General features: G+C 39.8%; 1 long non-coding RNA gene across 1 annotated transcript in view; it reads right to left on the reverse strand.

Moving 5' to 3' along the window:
* Positions 1–1043: 1043 nt before the first annotated feature.
* The window catches only part of LOC131972070 (uncharacterized), a 71068-nt gene continuing 51162 nt past the window's right edge, over positions 1044–20949 (reverse strand). The window contains exon 3 of the long non-coding RNA XR_009394429.1: positions 1044–1254. This is a non-coding gene — a long non-coding RNA (uncharacterized LOC131972070). The remainder of the gene's footprint in view (positions 1255–20949) is intronic.

A 20949-nucleotide genomic window follows, 5' to 3' on the forward strand; every position in this document is an offset into this window, starting at 1 on the left:
AAAGAGCAGTTTACACTTACATTTTTTTTGAGTTATTCAAATTGATGCTGTTTAATGCGCACATACTGTTAATCCCATTTTTCCAAGGCTACAGGCTTGTGCCACACCATTACCATATTTCCTGCCAGACAGAGCTTCAATGCAGATCTCATCGCTCTACTATCCAGATACACTTCATGCTATAGCAGGATGAAAAATGTCCACACACAGTCTATTTCACCATAGGCTCAGAGAGAGCGAGAGAGCTAGGAACTGCATAAAGGGAGAGAAGCTGTACTAAACATGCCTTTTTATTTGCCTTAAAAGAGAATTATTAAAGTTCAGCTTTTGGCGAGATTTGGTCCGTCCATTGGTCTGTCAGAACTGTGTTCTCTCTTCTCCCGCATCTCCTGTGGGTTCGGACCCACCTGATGTTTGAATTAGCCGGTTTAAATGACAGGGCCGCCTCAGAGAGACGCCCACAGGCCCTGCTCTCCCAGGGTTTCAAAGGCCCAGCGACCCGGTTGCTGTCGGCTGTCAGGGAGGAGATGGGAACGTGTGGCGGCGAGATAACCTGTACAGGACAGAGCCCAGAGTCGTGTGCCTCTTTGACAGGCTTATTAACGGGAGACCGCCGAGGAAAAAGCCCCTATCGGCTGAGGGATCAGGGGAGAAGAAACCTTCCCTTATCACCAGGACACCAGGGATTAAAGCCTGGCCTGCTCTGATAAATTAATTATTCTCTCTTATCTGTCATGTTTAAAGACTGTCAGACAAACCCACCTAGAGCCACAGCGCTGGACAACCTATGCTGCAATGAGACAGAAAGAAACATGAGGCAATCAGACTATGCTATATGTGCACATCTAGTTCTCTCTAGATACTCCTTTGTCCAGTCTGCGAGCTAAGTGAGAAGAAAAGGCAAAGAAAAGATGCTTTTAACATGCTTTTTAATACGATTTTTTAAGCAAAAAACAGTAAAGATGAAAACTTAAGGAGGCACAAAACATTTGATGGACCTCTTATTCATCAAAATGTCATGTCCATTTGTGTGGTTCAACACACTCCTTTCTTTGAAGATGAATTCATAGATACTGAGGAGCGTCCGGGCTGACCATCAGGAGCAACGGGAGAAATGAATCAAAACAAAAACAACACTCATCACTCAGAACTGTAGCCAGCCCCTCCACCCTCTTCAAACCTGATGGTCAGTGGATCAGCACGCACATACACATCAACCCATGTCCAGTCAGTGCATGCAGTGGCAAGACAAAGCTGTGTGGAGAAAAAATGGACAGAAAAAAAGGTAGAGCTAAAAGGTGCAGCTAAATGTTGCAAAATTAGAATAAGTTCATGAACAAGGCACATGGCTAGTGTTTGAAATAAAACATGCTGGTGTGGCCCTCATCACATCATAATACCACAAATACTCTTCACAAACTGAACCTGTTAATGCATTACCACTGTGTCAAGTTGGAAAGCAGGAGATTCATACGTATAGAAATAATATTGAAAATAAACACTTATATACTCTTTCCTGTCAAGTGGAAGTACATTTATTTATGGTGTGACCTCGAATAGGCAACTATTCATCTATTGGAGCTAAGGAGCCTGATTCACCTGTCAATCTTAGAGCAGAATCATGACAGGGGTGAAAAATGTGGTTATGAAACAATGGATCATTCCATTCAGGTTATATGGGGCAGCTGAATGTCTGATTTGGGATAAAAGTGCTTTGTTTTTCACAAAAAAAAAAAGATGTATATAGTGTATTTATTTCTTTTGGTAAAAAAGAAATTCAGCCTTTTAATTCTAGTGTTAATACAAATTTGAAAATAACTTTCCTTTCCTTTCCTTTTAACTTTTCCTTTCAAACAGTCTCCTTAGTGTGTGTGGATCAATCACCATCATAGACTAAATTGCAATATTAAAATCTGCAGGAGCATCTGAGCCTCAGAAATGCAAAATAACAACAGAATAGGAATTAATTTATTAATTACAATACTCACATAAAACATAGCAAGAAATATAATTTGCTGTAATTTATGAATGATTCTCTGTTAAAATCAGCAGAGTGAGCTGCATAGAAACAGCTAAGAGAAACCATCCACTATCTGTATGTCTATCACTGTGTCAGTACAAAGGACAGCGCCACACACACGCACACACACACGCACACGCACACACACACACACACACACACACACACACACACACACACACACACACACCTCTAACAGGCTGCCCATTCTGCAAAACAAGGATCAGAGGCATTTCAAACAAACCATCAAAGACAAAAATGACTAATTAAAATGAGTCCTCTGAACACAGTTTACCGTAAAACAAAGAGGTCCTGAATGCAGATATATGCACTGCCTATGTCATAACCTGCCCTTCAATGCCCTTGAGGGAGCTGCTTGAAGTCTGTCAGCGGCGCTCACCTCCAGCCTGACTGGGGCAGAGAGGCAGCAGCGTACCTGCAGGGTGATTGACAGGCTGGGCGAGTCAGGGGCTTCACCAGCACCGCTGCAATAATAGCGAAATGTGAATGCCGGGAATATTAATGTCCTTCATATTTTATTAATTCGGAATCTGTGGGATATCAGCTTGGCGCTTTATGAAAAGAAAACATTAATCCTACAGGGGTAATGAGTGCAGGAGCAATTTGGGGGTAAGGGAGGTAGACGGGGAGGAGGAGGGAGTCTGAACCCCTGTAGTTATGTACTGAGGGAGATGGGGAAAACTAATATTTGGTCGTCCGCTGTTGGGTATCGTCCATTAAATGACTGCCGCAGGGAAGGAACACTGCACAGTGGCTATTGCCGAGGTGTCTCATCTAGCTAAATGTGAAAATTTTCGTCGGACACCCCTCCCCTCTCTATTTTTACACATCCTGTGTGTCTGCACATGATTGCGAGACTTGGATTCCTGCTTGCGTGTGTGCGCGTGTGTGCCTTTCTGTATGTGTGTGTGTTTTATTTCCTTGATTGAAGTGTGGGGGCTTTGTTGTTCTCAAAGCTTGTCACATATTTTAAAGCGTCAAATTGACACGACGGCGCACCGACGGCATAAAGAGTGACACGTGGGTTTTTATAAAAGCATGCATATGGAACAGGAGCAAAACGCTGTCAAGGTCAAGACAAATAAAACAGCGATGCAGCCTGTCGGAGAATTAAAAAGTCACAGACGTGTGTCGAGCCATTTCAGACCAGCTGGCTCAAAGATCCAGTAAGTCGGAGCGCAGGTTTGATGAATTACAAAGGACTTGTCATTATTTGTTTGCATTGTAATGGAGCATCACTTATAAGCCGATCCCAAGTGTGATGGATGTGCTGTTGCTTGATTCAAGGGAAACAATGGAGCTCCTCTCTTTACGCTGAAATTATAAAACTTCTCCACCACTAAAAGCCTCTAGTGTTAGTGTGAGCAGGTGGTTGTCTGTGTGTTATTGTTAGAGGACCGGGCAATTGATGTGATTATTTGATGTGAACAGATGGATGAAAGAATAATGACGGCTGCCATCTACCACTACCATTTACTGTCATTTACTTATGTTCAGGATTTCAGAAAGACTTGATTTTACATATGGCGTGCAGGCCCCCCTAATTACATGATAGATGTTTAGTATTCTCCGGGGCAGTACATTGTTCTCAAATGGGTGCAAATAGACAGTTTAATAGTTTCTGGCTAAAGCCTCTGTTGCCATTTCAAGAAGGCCATTATGCCTAATCATAAAACATCTGGAACATATCAGAATCCGTCTCTCTGCCGCAGCCATTAGGGGTCCAATCGCTCCGACTTCCTCTGTGTTTATTTGGATGGCTCGAGGCTGAATAGCAAACCAAATACTTGAGACTAATAAAAGTGATAAATGATTTTTCGGCGATTCAATGAAAGTTTCAGCTCTTTTTTCTCTGCAATAATAAATCATATTCTGAGATGATGCCACTAGCCCATTCACAGTCATCCGCTGTCCCCCACCAATGACATTTCATCCTCTTTCATCCTAATAAAAAAAAACAAAAAACTCCTTATTGGTATTCTCCTTGCATCTGAAATACTTCCACATGTGAGACATTTGAATACATTTTTAAAAAAAGCTCGACTGTCCGTTAGTGGCTCTGACCCTCACCTGCTTTAAGCTCGACTATCAGCTTTGCTGTTATATTTTACAAGCTAACTGACATGGGGCACCTCAGGATAACAGCAGCACAGACACAGTGCTGGAGCCTGGAAATGACGCTGTGATGATTATGGCGCGTCTTAAAAGGTCACTGTGATATAGGGATTTAAGCCCTTGTCTTCTAACTGAAGATTATGACAATGGTGTGTGTAAAGGTGCCATCTGCCCTCTAGTGATGTCATCATGTGACCCTCAAAGAAAGTTTCAGGTATATTAGCAAACTCAAAGGATGCTAATAGTAACTATATGCTTGTTTTTGGAAATGTCAAAACTTTTTAGGGAGTGAATAATATTAAGCCTTAAAGCTAGAGTAAGGATATTGGGTATCATAGACGACCAAAGGGATTCATTGGGACCAATGTCTAGTTTGTCGCAAAGGAGGCTAAATAGTTCAGCTGGCAACAAGATCTCTAACCTAAACAACAGGATAGGCCGTTTGTTAATACCACCCATAACGGCACATATTATCGTTTGTCAAAAGCAACTTGCGGTATAGTGGACTGTTTGTTAAAAAATGTATTTATTATTATATTTCTATAGCACCTTTCAAAACCAGGGTTACAAGGTGCTTTACAAAGTACATTATCACGGAGGCAATACAACAGTTAAAACAAAAATAACAGAATATCATCTGTACAAGTGGGTTTTTAAAAGTTTAAAATAGCACACACATAATTATATATATACATATACAACCATGTAGGGTTCTCGGTTATAAAAAAAAAGCTGCCGTTTCAGTAAATTTATGCTACAAAACCACTGACCTAGGTTCAGGGCAAAAAACTTCCTAGTTAGGTGTTATAAAAACAGTTTAAGCAGTAAATAAATGTACGCGACTACTGGAAGTTACGTAAAAAACGTAAGTTTGCTTGGTATACTAGTTTAAACGTTTATTTTTGTTTTCACCGGGGACATGAACGCCGTTCTCCTGGGTGAAAGTCCACCGTGTGTTCGACCTGTCCACCTCTCCTCCTGCCCCAAATTTTCACGATCGTCATTTAAACTCTGCATCGCCGTCACTCTTTATACTACGTCAGCAAGATGGCGACAGAGGACAGTCTAAAAACATAAATAGGAGTCATATTTTGCTGCCTGTACATACACATTATATTACGTTTTTGGAGGGGAGACCAGTCTGCAGCTGGTGAGGGGAAAACTGACGCGAGTCCCTGGAACTCTCAGCTTAAGATATCTGAATGGTAATGGGTTTATGAGTACCTATAAGTCTCCCCTTTACAGACATGCCCACTTTATGCCAATCCCCTGCAGTTTTTGGTAAAGACAGTTATGGAGTGATTTTCTTAAAAATTCTGTATTTGTATAATTTTTGGCATACTGTGCCATAATTGCATAAGTTTGGTTTGACTCGAAGGCGGAGACTTGTTAGTCGCAGTAGTCATTTATTGTCGTGAGGCCTTTTTTTAAAACCTGACCTCACTGTATTAATCAACCTATTGTGACCTCTAGGATAATCACAGCCTAGTGAAACTTTACAACCACAATCTAGAGACCAGGCATTCAGTAGATGTATGGCTTTTGTAGGTACAGTAGTGTTCAATGTAATAGCAGTCCAATGTGACTGACCAGATGAATCCAGGTTTTTAGTGTATTTTTTATTGCTACATGGCAAACAAGGTACCAGTAGGTGCAGTAGATTCTCAGAAAACCAACAAGACCCATCATTCGTGATATGCACGCTGTTAAGGCTGTGCAATTGGGTAATTAGTTGAGAGGGGCGTGTGTATTGAACACTACTGTATGTTGACAATTGGAGGGTTTCTCAGCAGTTTATGAAACAGGAGTCCAAACACAGAAAAATGTAATTTCTTGCAGTTATCTCCAAATGCTACAGTTTAAACTCTTCTTATAATCTTCACTCTATATGATCTATAAATTATAGTATATAGCACAGCAGTACTTGACAATACATACCTTTAAACTAGTCTCATGATTAACCTAACCTATAAATACAAATATATGTGTGTGTGTGTGTGTGTGTGTGTGTGTGTGTGTAAAAATGCTAGAGCTATGTATTTATTTCACTCTAGGCTATCAATTTACAATAAATCAGTCTACAATAGCACAATATTTCTGTTGTAATTATGTTTATTATTATCAGTATAATAAAAAAGTAAGGAGAATGTCCTTACAATGGAATCAGCCTTTAACTAAAATCGTGTATTCGTACCATTTAACACACCTTGGAGTTAAGCCAGACCCTTATTTCTCCATGATATATATTTATATGGAGGGAGTCATTTGGAGCCAGGGAATGGTTCAAATGGGCTAAACTGCCCGTTGAATAATTTAAGATTCTATTAACATTCAAATTTGACATTGATCTGACACCGTCAGGCCTCTGCTAAGTGACAAGAAATAGCAAGATTGTGGAGGGAAAGAAGCCATGCTGTGTTAATCGTCCAGATGGCTTTTTATGTAATTGTTTATTTAGATTAATAGTTTTTCCTCCAGTTTGTTTTTTTACCTGTAAAGACATTGATACACAAAGTCTGATTTCATGTTTCATCTTCCTGAAATAACCTTTTAGGAGGCCAGTGAGGAGGAAGAGTGAATCAAATCGAGTAGGAGTGTGTGTGTGTGTGTGTGTGTGTGTGTGTGTGTGTGTGTGTGTGTGTGTGTGTGTGTGTGTGTGTGTGTGTGTGTGTGTGTTTGTTTGTGTGTTCATATGAGGAATCACAAATCAATAGCTTGGGTCATCTTCTCCAGACAATCGTAACTTTGCAGATAAAGCAGCACAGGCCAGGCAACCTCATCGCCTTTTAAAGATCTGTTTACACAGAGACAAAGACAGGGAGGAGAGACCTTTTAATAGGACAGACCTGCCACTTGCATTGAGGTCATTGAATTTAGAACTTGCATTTACTGGACAGATGCCCGGTTAGTTCAGGACTGTTCACTTTTTGTACTTCCATGTGAACCAGCTCCGTTGTGTCTGGATATTATAATGAAAAAATGTTTTCTAATCTCACTGCCTCAGTAGATTCTGTATAGGAGCCATGATTAAAACAGATATCCAAAGCTGCAGTCATTAGCATTCAGACACTGGCATTTACCCAGAAAAGATATTTGTTCAGGAGTTTATACAATACTCCAGTTCTGTGTTTTTCTGCAGAATAAAACTTTTTTTTTTTTTTTTTAAAAAGCAGTTTTGGCTTCACGTTTCTAATAACTGGTGTCATTCTCCTCCTGTTTTATTGCTTCAAGTCAGAAGGCCAGTTGGATAATTGTATCAGTGGAGAAAGCCTGCAGTGCTATCACTGGCGAGGGGAAGTTTCATCAAAAGCAGATGAAATAACTTGTTTTTTTTTCTGGGTTATGAACAATGAACTATGTTTATCAGACTTGACCAACAATATGGTCTGTCTGTCAGATAGCTCGGGGACTTGACTTGCAGACTTTTTGGGGGGGAAAGCAAAGAAAAAGAAAACGGTAAAAGCTTCAAAACTGTATCGGAAAATATAAATCAATAAAAAGGCCAGGAGTAAACGTGAATGTTAACAAAGTATCTCTATTCTATACCCCAAAACAGTTATAGCTTGAGATGGGAAGGTATATCATGCTAATTATATATATTTCACAATTTCAACGCTGCTCTTCAAGCACAGCTACACCAGTAGTATGTTTGAATACGGCAATAAAGAACCCAAAAGACTTGATACAATCAGCTATAGACGAGACAAAGCCCTTTTAAACAAAATGATGATATAATTTAAAAGATGTATTGAATAATTCTGGGAGCTCACCCAAGTGTGAAATACATTTCTGCAGTGAAAGTATCTTATATCTCCCCATCTCAATCTCTCCCTCCGTACCTTTAATAAGCTGCTGGCAAAAAGGGTCAAAATTGAAGTCAAACTTTGAGTGTGTGTGGTGGTACGTTTGAGCCGAGCACACTGGGAGCAACGCTGGGGAGAAGTGGGTGCTGCTGCTGCTGCCACTGAAAAACAATGGAACAACCAGTGATGCAGGTTATTGGCTCTTGTTGTGAGTGAGCAGCTTTGAGTTTACATAATGAGATGATGGACCCCTGGTCACAGACATGCACCCCACCACCTCTCCTACAGAGGAGAGAGACTCTGTGGTGGTTTTGGCTCTTTGGTTTTTGGTTTCAATGTCTTTGAGTGTCAAGCAAAGCATCTTTTCGTGTTTTTGTGTCTCTTTGTAGTCTTTCTATGTATCTTTGTAGTCATTTTGCGTCTCTTTTTAGTCATTTTTTGTTTGTTTTTGGCCATGTTGTGTATCTTCATAGTCGATTTGCATCTCTTTGTAGTCTTTCTATGTATCTTTGTAGTCATTTTGCGTCTCTTTGTAGTCATTTTTTGTTTGTTTTTGGCCATGTTGTGTATCTTCATAGTCATTTTGTGTCTCTTTGTAGTCTTTCTTTGTATCTTTGTAGTCATTTTGTGTCTTTATGTAATCACTGTGTGTCTCTTTTTAGCAATTTTGTGGCTCTTTGAAGTTGTTTTGGCCATTCTGTGTATTTGTAGACATTTTGTGTATCTTTTTAGTCATTTTGTGTCTCTTTTTAGTCTTTCTGTGTCTTGCTTTGGCTATTTTGTGTCTCTTTCTAGTCATTTTGTGTCTCTTTGTAGTTGTTTTGTGTTTCTTTGTCGTCATTGTGTCCCGACAGTCTTCTTGTACATGGTACATGTCTCTTTGACTGAAACGTGACAGGCGGCTATGGGGGTCCTTGGGCCTGTGCCCAGTATACCTGTTCAGTCGTGAATTATCCTTTAAGGAAACAAAACATTTAGGTTCAATTTGTATTGTATTATTGAAAAACATCCAAAAAATCAGTTTTGTCTTTATTTAAGTCGTCCACACATAATTGAAGTCAGGGTCAAGTAAATCACGAATCACATTAACTGCCACATTGCATTGCCTCATTCGATAACACTACCCACTAGTGCAAATGTTCTCATCTACTCCATTCCTTTGTTATTATTCTTACCTTACTCTTCTAACATGTTGTAATAAGTCCACTTAAAAGTCATTTGCAGGGGATCATTACCTGTAGTCCTTCAGTGCTTATGGAGAAAAGGGGATGGTAATGAAATGCCATTGACAGTCTTATGTTAGCAGTCTTCTTTTGAACATTACCAAACTTCTAATGGCTAACAGCAGAATCAACGATTAAAACAGTCGTTAGCTGCGGGCCTAGTTACAACCATGGCGCTCTAACGCAGATGGTGCAGACATGTTCCTGTAATTATGCTCAATTCTGCAGTGATATTGTGTCAGGGTGGTGTGGAGAGCCAGCAGAAGATGTCCTCTCTCTCCGAGGACCCAAGTGGCCAGGCTCATTACAGAGACTCACACGTAGTGAAGAAAGAGCAGGCAGAAATACCTTTATCCTGCTAAGGTGGGTCCCTGGTGGGACTCAGCAGCTGTCATTTACCATCAACTCCAGCTGTGTTAATTCCATATAAACCTCTGATTGCAGCAGACTGCAGTGTCTCCTGAGGACCTGGGGTGTGACAATCATCAGTCAGGCCTTAAAATGGGGCATATTACAGATAGGGTTAATCCACCATAGCCCGAGGATGTGCCAAGATCCCTGTTGTCATAGATACTGTGGGGCCTTGCAGCACAATCTCCACACAGTATTGAACTACGTAGTAAAAAAAACTGATTTTAGGCATCCCAATAATCCGGCCTGTTGTGGTAACCCAATCAGTATACAGTGTAGTGGAAATATGTGGCGTATTAAACTTAAATTCAGGTTGAGGAACAGCTTAGCTGGCTTATCCAGGAGTTGTGATTGTGTTATTGCTAAAATCTGATTCTCTCTTCCATGAGCCACAGCAATGTTAAAAGATAAATCAATGACAGTTCACAGAATAGGCTCTAACTTTCTTGCTTATCTCAAAGTCTCTCGGAACAAGTTACAACAGAAGGCATTACAATGAGAGAGTGGAGTGCAAGTTAACGGTTTCACGCGATGACCTCTGTTGCACTGGAGTGATAAAATGTCATGGCTTCTGTGCCTTTAATCCATCAAACAACCCCCCACTTCCTCAAAAAGAAGAAAAACATCAACCATGACGTGACCATAGTGGCTCATCATAATGTGCCCTAAAATGAAGATGACATTATACAAGCAACAGCAGAGGGAACAAGCTGCATATATCCATCAGAACGGAGCTCATTTTTTGGCATCAAACCATAATATGGGCAACATATGTTAACAAGAAAATATAGGCAACGCTGTGAAACTCTACTGTGAATACATTATGAGGTGACGACCAAATAAAATCACAATTTGCCCCCTGTCACTTTTATGAGGTTGCTATGTATATATGCAGTCATCCAGCAGATGAAAGCGATTTTATGCATTCATGTCCAGAAATGACGCTGTCTGCAGGTCTCGACTCAGGGCTAAAAATAGAAAGATATACAGCATCCTGAGAGAAGTGAATGCTGTTATGTGCGTAAGGGGCATAGGAAGCAAATAAAACAGTACATTTCAGTGCACCGTGGTGAGAGAAAAAATACAGTCGCTCCTGAATTAGATTTGTCAATTCACATATTACAATCACTTAGTCAGAGCAGGCAAACTGGGAGAAAATAAAAAAAAAGATGGATGGCCTGACACATTGCATAGATAGTTCTATATCGTAAAAATACCACAGGCCTCATTTAGCATTTCTGTCTAAATGAAGGTTTTATTGTATTCTTTCATGCTGACTAATTCATTATTGGAGTGACTTTTTACAAGGAAAAATGTATAACCATTTTTTATCTCAATATTTCCATACAAATATTCGCTCTGGTTAATATCTGCTGCAAGCAACATGAGCGAGTGCACACACACACACACACACACACAGACACACAGACACACAGGTTTTAAGAATCCAGGGCTGCAGATTCACCTGGGACCCGGCTTCACCTACCAGAGTTGTCTATTAGACAGGTGACAGGGTGTCTGTAATCACCACCTCAGCAAAGTTCAGACAGACTATTACCTACACACACACACACTCACGCCCTCCTATAATCAGTGTGGCTGGCCAGACTTCCCTCATCATTACCCCTGGAGACAGGAGATAGAAAAATCCCACCAATACCATATCTCCCTGCTCCGACGGATGGCTAATGGTGGAAATATGGTGAGTTTTTTTTTTCTTTTTCCCATTTTGCACAAGGTTGGTAACCGATATTGCACTCCATCACTGTTAGTTACCCCCACCGCTCCAAAAACCTGCCCTGGAGGATGAATAATTTTGCATATCAGGTAGTGAAAATGATCAGCGAATGAATCATTGTAAAGCTAATGTCATTTGTCACTGTACAGATAGTGGACAACTGTGTGTGATGGATGAAACAGGGGGTCAAATCTGTGACTAGAAAAGCAGCGGGAGAAGGATGGAAGGGGCAAGGAGGGATGGAGGGGTGGTGAAGGGATGGAAGTCTGTGTTAATGATATGGTCATATGTACACAGTGGAGCTCAGATGTGATTAAGGCAATGATATGATGGGTGGTGTCACTGCCGAGCTTAATGACTAATGCAATGAGATGGAATTGGAAGAGACACTGGTGTCAGGCTGAAGTGGAATAATGCCTGGAGCCTGTGCAGCAGCAGACACATGGAACTGCCACAATGAGCAGCCTCATAAGCACAAATCGTTATGGTAGCTGGAGACTTAGACATGCATAATTAGCCTTACTGCGGAACAATACAAAATTGAAATTCAGTGCTTTTGACATTCTGTCAGGCAAATGATAAATAACCAGAAAAAAATAACGATGATGATTATTTCACTGATTTGTCATGAATCAGTATGCTCTAAATGGATGCACACTGAAAAAAAATAGTAAAATTAAAAAGGGGAAAAAAAGAGAAATGTTTCAACAATAGGACAATGACTCGCTGGAATAATGAGCACCCCAACCATCATGTACACAAGTATTCATAACACTGTGAACCCGAGCATCCTCGGTGTGGAAAACGAGTAGCCTGAAAGATCTTGACACACGGAGATGCATTTCCTGTGTTCAACAGCTCAGGCCACTGGCTGGGACAGATCTCCAACACCAGGACTCATGGTAAAAAAACATATGTTCATCTTGCTTCCTTATAAATTATTACTGTTCTTATACAGTATATATGTTTACTTAAACAAATAGTTTCAACAAAACTACTTGTGACATGTCATATTTGGCTTCAACTTTGACTAGGGCTGCACCATAAATCGTAAAAAAAAACGCAATCTCAATTCGCACATACACGTGATCTCATTTCTACACACATCAATTCTGAAGCATTTTATATCTCAAGCTGCATCAGAAACAAATGCTCCCATTTCCTCACAGATTTTTTCAAGCGCCCCCAAATGCAGCACTGCCGCTGCCTCTGTCTCTGTCTATGTCTCAATTTTTATTTTTGTTAAAATTATTTCTCTTCCAATGATATAACTACTATTATGCCCTTGCCAAAGCACTGTTTTTTGTTTCGTCAAAGTTCGTCAGTGCAATAAACATTTTGTGAAAGAAATCGTGCCAGAGAATCGTGATCTCAATTCTAAGCAAAAAAATTCACATTTTTTCCAGAATCATGCAGCCCTTACTTTGACTGAACATTTTCCGTAACTTTGCTATAAAAATATCGGGATAAATATCGTTTATCGATATTCAGCCTAAATATATAGGGATATAACTTTTGGTCCATATTGACCAACCATAGCACAGTGTATTCTTTAATAGCATTTATTGCTAACAAATAAAGTACCCGACTGAGCGCACATTTAACATATTGTATGACATCCAGGCCACTGTATAAAAAGACCTATTATAATTTGGTCACATTTGGTTTGTCATGTTTTTATTTTGCTTATCATGTACAAATAAGTGTGTTATATATTTTTATGGGGCTGTATTATTGGCTACAAAGATGATCATCCGGATACAGTAGCATGCCTTTGTTTGAACAACTCCTCCACCAATAACACAAAGATACATACAACTTTAATATTTCGATATAGCTGTCACCCAGGAAGTCTACCCGACTAGCTTGTACAAATTAATGAACTCACGATATTATATCCAGAGCCCAACCGATATGGCATTTTTGAGAGCAATGCCGATACTGATTTTAGAGGGGGAGAGTTCATCCAATAACCAATACATTGGCCAATATCGTCATTTTTACAGTAGATTGTGTATAGATTTTTTACCACCCTGCAAATTAACCTAGAGAGCTACTTTATTAAATTTTATTAAAGAAAGAAATGTATTAAAAATAAGAAAAGAAAGAATAAATAGGAAAGAAAAAGAGCTAAATAAACTATTTCTGTTCAGTTGCAAAAAAAAAAGTTTTTATAACGGCACATATCGGACAGCATAAACACTGATACCGATATCGGCCGATAACATCTGTCAACCGATAAAGCTGTCAGGCTCTAATTATATCCTCATGATCGTCTCTGGTGCAAACATTTTCAGCTATCATTTCTCCGTGCCTGGGACCGTAAAGGGCCTGAGCCCGGAGCTCTGCAGCTAGACCACTGTTCCTGTGTTAGCCTAGAATAAAGTGTGTTTTTGTCACCAAAACTCTCCTTCAGCCTGTTAAGTGTAAGAAATGAACAAGATTCACATCACAGTAAAAAAAAAAAAAAAAGGCAGGATAGACTAAAAAAGGTCTAAAAACCATCTCCATCAGGATGACCAGGGACATGGCCTCGTTCCACTTTACTGCTGCTTGGCCTTTCAGGAAAGAGAACTGCTTGGCATTGCACATCTCCAATAATATCTCTCTGCATACATAAAAAGGAGGATGGGGAGGCTCACAGGAAAGCCCGGATTGTTTATGGTTGCAATATAGATTTTATACAGCTCCCAGGAAAAGGGAATTACGTCTTAAATTACAAAGATGTCTCTGTGAGTTGTCAGCAGCAGGAGTTATATGGGCCCGGCGGCTAGTGTGGCTGCCTGGCTGCGGGGGACACTGGGGAGCTGAAGGATCCAGAATGGGGCTCAGCAGAGGCAGCTGACCTACAGTACGCAGAGTCAGCTCAAAATAACAAAGTTACTCAAACCCCCTGATGAAACAATGGCCCAGATGAGGCCAGCGTGTGAAGTACAACAAAGCAGAGGAAGGTAGAAAAACACAACACGATATAGGCACAAGCACACACGCTGCTTTGTTCAAGTGTTGGATGTATAGGAAGCCAAGCGCTAAAGCCACAGCTGTCTTTTAAGCTCTTCCAACTGAGACAAATATATGTGAAAAGCAAGCAGACACATAATGCAAATCATTGATTTAGTTTAGCAAACAACAATAGTAAAGACATCATTAGGATGGCTCTTTACAGGAATTATTGTAGGCACTTTCTATTGTCTTGTCAATTGTACAGGACAAAAACAGGACTTTTTCAAGGCTTTAAAGTGTTTGGAACAACAAATAAAATGTAATAAGAGTTGCTAACAGGATAAGTGCTCTATTAGGTAGGAGCCTTGGGATAGACACAATGCACAATTGGTGAATAGGGCTTAAAAAACAGCAACAAAGGGAATCTCACTGAACAGAAAAGCAAAGCAATTTTTAAAAAGTGATAGTTATTTTCGCAATAAACACTGAATATGTCAAATGTGGATAAATCAAGAGCTTTGAATACATTCTTGAAATAAAACACAGCAAAAAAGTTATTAAAATGTGAAAAACACTAACTGTGCTCAGCAATTCACTAAAAAAGGATGAAGCAAGGAGCGTGGTGTTTACTGTCCGCAGGTTATTCAGTTCTCTTATAGCTTACAGAGCAGATCTGGCAGCAGGGACCGCCTTTATTGATGATCAGCTGATGTCTTTACATCAGTAACTGCCCACTGTGGCTGTTCTGACATGTCAAGGAAAAAAGATTTGCTTACTGAAATAATATAGTTTACAGTGCTGGATTGTCACTCAGCCCCAACAAACAAAACTAATTGACAACAATGCATAGCTAAAACCAAATCAGTCCAATGTAAAAGCCTTAAAATTAGTATAATATGTAGTATAAAAACTGGAAGCAGGAGGAAACAGCAAGTCTGGTTCTGTCTAAGGGGAAGAAATGTGAGTACCAGCACCTCACTCATTAACATCATATGTTTCACTTACTTAATCTATATAAAAAAAACAACAAATTGCATGCAGTTGCATCATGTAAAAAGCATTGATGCAGAGTTAAATATGAAATAATTACAATAGGATACTGGGCTAGCCACTCCTGTCTGTCTACACTATGAACTTGCATGTGATGCATCCAGATTCACAATTTTAGACCCCTGAATGAAATTGTTACATATTGCAATTACTTTATGGTAAACCTTGCAGGCTGTGAGGACTCAGAGGTACATATCCACGAGGGAAAGCAGTGGTAGGAAAGTTTCTCTACTGCTACTGTACAGGACTGTTTCTCTATGTTTAGCCTTATCCCATAGCATTACAGTGCCAGGGTCCTGATCCTCAGACAGGAGAACATTTATCACAGAGGCGGCCCATTTATAAAATGGCATTGCTAACTGTCCCCGCTTCCTACTAGCAGAACCAAACACTGGCTTTACGGAGCACTGCGGCTGCCAGGATCTAAGCTGAAGAGGCAAAAGAAGTGTCAAAAGGTGAAACACATCCTTCCACATCCTCTGGATCCTTTGCTTAAAGGTTACAGAGGAGAACAGTGTACAGTTCCCTGAAACAAAAGGAAAGCTTCTTGAAGAATACTGCTCAATAACAATCCAATCACTTTCACTCCTGATTACTAGGGGTGTAACGATACATGTATTTGTATTAGGGTTGTCAAAAGTATCGATACTCAAAAAAGTATGGATACTAAAAGTTTGTATCCGGATACGATACTCATTTTCAAAAGTATCAAGTATCTGAAGCTTGTTATAGTTGCAGTTTCTTTTTGCACAACTGTTTTTATTATAAATATTTAACCTGTGGTTCTGTTCATTTTTACATGTTGCATTTTTCTTGTTAATAAAAATATTTCTGTAAAATTTTGGGGTCTTTGTTTTTATCCTTGCGGTATCGAAAATGGTATCGAGTATCGAATATTTTCGTATTTTAGTATCGGTATCGAGTTGAAAATTTTAGTATCGTGACAACCCTAATTTGTATTGAACCGTTTCGGTACGGGACGTTCGGTTCGGTACATCGCTGTGCATGGGTGAGTTCCTGAACCCGGAAGTTGCATGTGTTTATGTTCCGCCGGCAACTACACATGCAGCTCGTGTGCGTCATGGCTACCGCTAGCGGTAAGCCGGAGCTTGAGGACCCTCCACTGTCGCTAAAGTCTCCTGCTTGGGAGCACTTTGGCTGCCTGGTGAAGTATTGTGACGGACAAAGACACGTGGATAAAACGAGGGCAGTGCGCCGACATTGTTCAGGAGAGATCGGGTATATTTCTGGAAACACAACGAACATGCTAACGCACCTTAAATGGCACTACCCGAGTGTAAACATCACCACAACAAGAAAAAAACCCACTTTAGTTCAAACGCAGCTGACTTCGGCATTCAGGCAGACTCTCCTTGGGCATTCAGATCGGGCCAAAGCAATTACAACTGCCGTCTGCGTTTTTATCGCAGACTATATTCATATTCAGTGGTTGAAAACGCCGGCTTTAAACATATGCTAAAGGTGATTGAGCCCTGCTATGAAGTACCCTCGCTTCCGCACTTCAGCCAAAAAATAATTCCAGACCTGTATGAGCAAGTTAAATCTATTGTTATCCAAGACTTGTCAAAGGAATGTGCAGTAGCACTCACGACAGAAGGAAAGACATCCAGAGCTAACGAGAGCTACATAACTGTGACTACCCATCACATCACCCCTGAGTGCTGCTGCACTTTACTTGCTCAAATGTTTTGTTAAAAGCTGTTAAGCTGTGAGGAATCTATTTTTTTTATTTTGAGTTTGAGTTTGAGTTTATTTATTTAAAACAGGGACAATACATATTAATGAACATATACATGTAAATATGCAAGATTATAGCCAATAGCTAATTTCCATCTTTAGTCCCTTTGGCAGGTTGATGTCAATACCATAACCATAACAATAAAATCAATAAAACATCGATAACAACAAGTTGGCAGTTGGCCTTCATGGCTGGAATGAGCAGGAGGAGAGAAGACGTGTCCTTGAGCACAATAGAACAGAAAACAAAAAGAGAAGCAAGAACAATGAAAAGTATAGTGGATCATGGAACATACAGGCCAGGGGTCAAAGGTCAGGGGTCAGGGGACCAAACGTAATTCACTAGTGTTAAACGCTATGTTTATTATATCAAAGGGTTGATTAAAGTGCAGAGTGCTGAAGTGTTAAAGTGTTAGGTGCGTAATTATATTGCAGATTGCCCGATTGCACAGTAAATATAAAGTGCTAGCGCTCATGTTTTTTTTAATATCTGACAGTGATGGTACGTTTTTGTTTTTTTATCTAATACTTTCAGAGCTTGTTTAAAAACAGTTTCAATTGGCTTTAGTTTTAGTTTTATAATATTTAATGTATTTTTTGTATATTTGAGAATATTTTATTTATTGGAAAGCTTATTTTATCTATATTTTGTTTACCTGAGAACATTTTATTTAAATTTTTACCAGGCAGAACTTTGCAATTGTGTTTTATTTTTTATTTTATTTTCATATTTGTGTAATGTCACATTAACTTGTTGGTTTGCAAGCAAAATATATTTGTTGTTTGTAATTATTAGCATGCAAATAGATAACATGCATATTTAGGTTTTGCATTTTGTTTCCATACTGTACCGAAAATGAACCGAACCGTGACCTCAAAACCGAGGTACGTATCGAACCGTGATTTTTGTGAATCGTTACACCCTTACTGATTACACAGCATGTCTCTTTGCTGAAGCCTTTACTCAGGATGCTGCATCAAATTCTGATCAAATGCACAGTGTGACATTTACATTGTCATTTACCGAGACAGTGGAATATGCATTATTAATTCAAAGCACGCTGAATTATTAAATATACAGTATGTTATCTGAGATCATAGCGTTGAAAAGTGTTGAGTCAAGTAAATAAATCAGATTTCCTTCCCCTGCTGGAGGGGAGCGCTTAGAATGGCAGCTAAAGTGGAAAAGGGAGGAATATAAATATTATGTTATATTAAATATTTTTATACATTGTAAAGCTTCTCCTGCAGGTTTGCAAAAATAATAGTAGCCAGGCCTCTTAATGCGAGCACTAATTATATCCACACACTCATTACATTCATTTGCACTGGACTTAGTTTAATGGTGTTGAGTGTAATCTGTGTGATGAGAGTCAAAAAGTGTCTCTGAAGATGATAAAACATGTACACGTGTGTTCACGGGGCTGAAGGACTTGCCTTAGACCTCCAAATGCATCAGACAGGACGATCCGGCGTCGTATATCTATTAAGGTTAATAATTCACAGGGCAATTAGGGTGTGTGTGAAATGTTCTCGTTTATAGGAGGGGAATGCAGGACCAGTGTGATGATGAGAAACCCTCCTCTCCCCATCTCCCCTCGGTTCCTCTCCACCCTTCATGTCCTTGATCTCACGGCAGAGATCGACAACGTGACAGTGACATTAACAAGCCTCCGCCGTGGGGGCCAACTTAGTGGCCCTTAACAGCCTCTCGTTAGCCCTATTAAAGGACATATGGTTTAAATCACAGCTCGAGGAGATGGATGTCTGCTTTCTTTTTGCCAGTAGATCTTTGCTGCCCCAAAACAAACAAGGGTTCAAATGTCTCAGCACGATTCATGATCAAACATAAATTAACATACGTCGGACGAGAAATACAAATTCCTAAGATATGAAATACACATTTGAATATGTTGACCTAAGATAACTGACTCAACATGAGGGGTCATTTACTGTTAGCGGCTAGAGACAAAGTGCAAATTTTGCTCAGTATGATCACATTCCGGTTAATTTGTTACAGCTCTGTAATGTAGAAGTTCTCAGGATTTTTACATCTCTATCCTTCCATCTACATCTGAAAGCCAAAAATGTCACCCTCGGGGGTGGACTGACCCACAGACCAACATTATCATCTCACAGCCATGCCGTGAGCAAGCCATGAATATTACTAAGCTATTTCTGGAATTTATTGCTCACTGGAATAAAAGTGGTTGAGCGCCAAATCATTAGCTTTAATATTCAAGCGTCAGTTTAACATTAAAAATTAAAAGAGAAAACTGAAGTTTAACAAAGTCATGGCTCACTGGCAAGTTTCAGGGATATTTAGTCTGACACATTGTTTATTGGAGTTTGCTGGAAACAACTCTTAAAAGCATGATGCAAAACTTTTAACTGAACATACCTGTATGACAAAATAGGAGGTCAGTAACTTCTATTGTTAGAGTTACCTTATTTCTGGTTTCTCACACAGTTTTACTAACAACTAAAGAGAAACCCTAAAAACTGTGAGTCTGTGTGTTTGCATGTAGGACTGGATGATAAATCGATTTTATTGATTAATTCAAATTTGTAGTTAAACACGATTTATTTTTAGTTAAAATCGGTTTCTCTTAACCCATTGAAGCCTGGAAAGCGGATAAGTCGTTTTGTAGTATTTGTATAAGCTCTCAAATACTTTTTGAATTTCATTTCTATTTGCTACAGAGGCTGAAAAATTTATTATTTAGTAGAAGCGTTGACACTTCTGTTGAATTTCCAGAAAAACTTCAGGTTTAAGGGGCTTATTTTAAAATCGCCCAGAGGTTTTACAGGCGTTTTAGGCGTCAATGGGTTAAACTTCCACAACACTGCTGCTCCTTTTGGGCTTCCGTAGGTCAGAGTGCACTGACCCCTCCCCCCGCCTCTCCACAGATACACACCACATGGCAGCAAGCCAGGATGAGCGTCGGACAGCAAATAAACAACAATCCACTGCAAAGTTTGTTTGAAAGCTGTTGTAACAAATGTATTCCAGCACATCAAGCAGAGGCATGCAGCTGAGTGGGAGAAATGTTGCTCTCTGCAACATATACAGGTCCGCAGCCCACAAACACACTAAAACAGTCTACATTAGTGGATTCATTTTCATATTGTGTCCCGTGTGATAAGAAAGGGACGCGGTGGAAAACTATTACTGATGCAGTCGCGTTGCATATTGCTAAAGATATCATTCCCATTTACACAGTGGAAAAGCCAGGGTTTATCCACATGTTGAAAACTTTCGACTCCAGGTATGTGCTACCAAGCCGCAAGTATTTTGCCGGAGTTGCCTTGCCTCACCTGTACAACTGCACACGGGAACGTATCACTAGACAGCTGGAGGAGGTCTGTTTTTTTAACAGACCTATGGTCGAGCCGAACCATGCAGCCTGACAATAAGTGGCCCAACCTCCAATGCTTCGGACAAAGACTGCACAACGCCGTAGGTTAAAGTCTAATGGCCAATGAGGCATTCAAGTGGTGGTAAAAATTGTGGACACAAAAACATAATAAATTCCAAATGATGTAATGAGGGATTACATTATCAGTAAAAAAAATTTTAATTAAATGAATTTATTACATTATCAGGAAATTATTACTATTATTGTGTTTGTGTGTGTGTGTGTGTGTGTGTGTGTGTGTGTGTGTGTGTGTGTGTGTAAAATGTTGAAACGTGTAAAAAGACACATTGTTGTGACACATTGACAAATATGAGTGTGAATAGTTCATGCCGTAAGAATTGTCTTGTTTGTGTTTTCTTTCTTTCTTTCTTTCTTTCTTTATTATACAGAGAACGGTGTGAAGGACCCACGGATCGAACGTGCCATTGGGGTTGTTAAAAGGCTGTTG

This window comes from Centropristis striata, chromosome 5 (assembly GCF_030273125.1).
Source record: "Centropristis striata isolate RG_2023a ecotype Rhode Island chromosome 5, C.striata_1.0, whole genome shotgun sequence".
NCBI classification, from domain to species: domain Eukaryota; kingdom Metazoa; phylum Chordata; class Actinopteri; order Perciformes; family Serranidae; genus Centropristis; species Centropristis striata.